A 3,869-nucleotide genomic window follows, 5' to 3' on the forward strand; every position below is an offset into this window, starting at 1 on the left:
AATTCGGCGCGAGAGAAACGATGCCCCGTAACGCACATGAGAGCAATCCGGGCCAATTTCTCCCGTTTGATGGGGTCTATGTGTAAAAATTTTGACTTTTTTGAGTGCAGGTGCAAATCTGCTGAAAAAGCCTGTGGAAGTTTCACGGCGTTCGTACGATATTTGGCGACGCAAAAATGAGCGATTTCCCAGCTCGAGAGAATTCGGCGCGAGAGAAACGATGCCCCGTAACGCACATGAGAGCAATCCGGGCCAATTTCTCCCGTTTGATGGGGTCTATGTGTAAAAATTTTGACTTTTTTGAGTGCAGGTGCAAATCTGCTGGAAAAGCCTGTGGAAGTTTCACGGCGTTCGTACGATATTTGGCGACGCAAAAATGAGCGATTTCCCAGCTCGATGGAATTCGGAGCGAGAGAAACGATGCCCCGTAACGCACATGAGAGCAATCCCGGCCAATTTCTCCCGTTTGATGGGGTCTATGTGTACAAATTTTGACTTTTTTGAGTGCACGTGCCAATCTGCTGGAAAAGCCTGTGGAAGTTTCACGGCGTTCGTACGATATTTGGCGACGCAAAAATGAGCGATTTCCCAGCTCGATGGAATTCGGCGCGAGAGAAACGATGCCCCGTAACGCACATGAGAGCAATCCCGGCCAATTTCTCCCGTTTGATGGGGTCTATGTGTAAAAATTTTGACTTTTTTGAGTGCACGTGCAAATCTGCTGAAAAAGCCTGTGGAAGTTTCACGGCGTTCGTACGATATTTGGCGACGCAAAAATGAGCGATTTCCCAGCTCGATGGAATTCGGAGCGAGAGAAACGATGCCCCGTAACGCACATGAGAGCAATCCCGGCCAATTTCTCCCGTTTGATGGGGTCTATGTGTAAAAATTTTGACTTTTTTGAGTGCACGTGCAAATCTGCTGGAAAAGCCTGTGGAAGTTTCACGGCGTTCGTACGATATTTGGCGACGCAAAAATGAGCGATTTCCCAGCTCGATGGAATTCGGCGCGACAGAAACGATGCCCCGTAACGCACATGAGAGCAATCCGGGCCAATTTCTCCCGTTTGATGGGGTCTATGTGTAAAAATTTTGACTTTTTTGAGTGCACGTGCAAATCTGCTGAAAAAGCCTGTGGAAGTTTCACGGCGTTCGTACGATATTTGGCGACGCAAAAATGAGCGATTTCCCAGCTCGAGAGAATTCGGCGCGAGAGAAACGATGCCCCGTAACGCACATGAGAGCAATCCGGGCCAATTTCTCCCGTTTGATGGGGTCTATGTGTACAAATTTTGACTTTTTTGAGTGCACGTGCAAATCTGCTGAAAAAGCCTGTGGAAGTTTCACGGCGTTCGTACGATATTTGGCGACGCAAAAATGAGCGATTTCCCAGCTCGATGGAATTCGGCGCGAGAGAAACGATGCCCCGTAACGCACATGAGAGCAATCCCGGCCAATTTCTCCCGTTTGATGGGGTCTATGTGTAAAAATTTTGACTTTTTTGAGTGCACGTGCAAATCTGCTGGAAAAGCCTGTGGAAGTTTCACGGCGTTCGTACGATATTTGGCGACGCAAAAATGAGCGATTTCCCAGCTCGATGGAATTCGGCGCGACAGAAACGATGCCCCGTAACGCACATGAGAGCAATCCGGGCCAATTTCTCCCGTTTGATGGGGTCTATGTGTAAAAATTTTGACTTTTTTGAGTGCACGTGCAAATCTGCTGAAAAAGCCTGTGGAAGTTTCACGGCGTTCGTACGATATTTGGCGACGCAAAAATGAGCGATTTCCCAGCTCGAGAGAATTCGGCGCGAGAGAAACGATGCCCCGTAACGCACATGAGAGCAATCCGGGCCAATTTCTCCCGTTTGATGGGGTCTATGTGTACAAATTTTGACTTTTTTGAGTGCACGTGCAAATCTGCTGAAAAAGCCTGTGGAAGTTTCACGGCGTTCGTACGATATTTGGCGACGCAAAAATGAGCGATTTCCCAGCTCGATGGAATTCGGCGCGACAGAAACGATGCCCCGTAACGCACATGAGAGCAATCCGGGCCAATTTCTCCCGTTTGATGGGGTCTATGTGTAAAAATTTTGACTTTTTTGAGTGCACGTGCAAATCTGCTGAAAAAGCCTGTGGAAGTTTCACGGCGTTCGTACGATATTTGGCGACGCAAAAATGAGCGATTTCCCAGCTCGAGAGAATTCGGCGCGAGAGAAACGATGCCCCGTAACGCACATGAGAGCAATCCGGGCCAATTTCTCCCGTTTGATGGGGTCTATGTGTAAAAATTTTGACTTTTTTGAGTGCAGGTGCAAATCTGCTGAAAAAGCCTGTGGAAGTTTCACGGCGTTCGTACGATATTTGGCGACGCAAAAATGAGCGATTTCCCAGCTCGATGGAATTCGGCGCGAGAGAAACGATGCCCCGTAACGCACATGAGAGCAATCCGGGCCAATTTCTCCCGTTTGATGGGGTCTATGTGTAAAAATTTTGACTTTTTTGAGTGCACGTGCAAATCTGCTGAAAAAGCCTGTGGAAGTTTCACGGCGTTCGTACGATATTTGGCGACGCAAAAATGAGCGATTTCCCAGCTCGAGAGAATTCGGCGCGAGAGAAACGATGCCCCGTAACGCACATGAGAGCAATCCGGGCCAATTTCTCCCGTTTGATGGGGTCTATGTGTAAAAATTTTGACTTTTTTGAGTGCAGGTGCAAATCTGCTGGAAAAGCCTGTGGAAGTTTCATCCGACGAAAAAAGCACGTTCTCGAGAAAGCAGGAGAGCTAAGTCATTCACAAATTAGCTGGATTTGGCTTGTGGTTCGTTTCCCAAGTAACAGAGCGGCATCAACCTTTAAGTGCACGCCAGTACATCCCCGTGGGATACAGGGGGTCTCGGCGGACTTTGCTCGGGGGAAAAACGTCGAGGTGAGCCGCCTGGCCATGCTGTTCATGGGTCTCTCCTTTTTAAGTTTCGCCTGCCAATTTATTTTCTCTAGCGGTTTTATACACTAGCACTCGATGTTTTGGGAAAGGAATACAATTGTTCAAAAAACGTCTTCGCAATTCATGTCGTTAGATTGCTAATGAAAATTCGTAAAAAAACGTACACGCCATACATGTTCTTTGCTTCCCTCTCGATACAAGTGAAGGGGAAAAACAGCCTTAACGGTTGCTAAAAAAATCGCCCTTTACATATACATGGGTCGTCTTCCCCTCTCGACAACGGAGACAAGTAACCCACGCCAGGCACTGTCAGTAACTGCCATAGATCTGCTTTAAAATGCCCATTCGTCTTGCGTCGCTCACGTTCCCGGAGCTTTGGGTAATGTCTGAGGCCTATCCCCGCTAATTTCTACCGTTTGTCGGTAGCTGTCTGTAAAAATATAGCATACACCAAAACGAGAAAATATTTCCATCGCACCTGCACAAGTGTATGGACAATGGCAATCTTCATGCGATGCATAAGTGGTGTGTGTCAGCAGGTTTTGTTTCCCAAGTTTTCCGTGAATGAGCGAGTATCTTGAGCTGTGTGACTCAGCCCGAGGGAGCCTCTTCTCCTCCAGAGTGTGTGGGGAAGGCTGTCCCCTTGGGTTGGTGCTGCACGGGTTCGCTGCGCTGTTTGGTCTTGTGCCAAGGAAGGCTGCCAACTGTGCAAGAATTTTAGGGTTGGTTTCAATTGCCGTTGCCGGTCCATAGAGTAGCGAGCATTGTAAGGCCGCTCTAGAGGTTTGCAGGCATGTGGGGTCGACCCCTGCTCCTTCCCTCCCCACCCCACGTAGGGTGTGTGTGGTGCGCTTACAGCTGCCTCAAAGTGGCTGGCCTTGTGGGAAGCCCTGTGTTTTGTGAGCTTTCAGCACCGTCAGGTTG

This window comes from Lampetra fluviatilis, unplaced genomic scaffold (genome assembly GCF_964198595.1).
Source record: "Lampetra fluviatilis unplaced genomic scaffold, kcLamFluv1.1 SCAFFOLD_541, whole genome shotgun sequence".
Taxonomy (NCBI): domain Eukaryota; kingdom Metazoa; phylum Chordata; class Hyperoartia; order Petromyzontiformes; family Petromyzontidae; genus Lampetra; species Lampetra fluviatilis.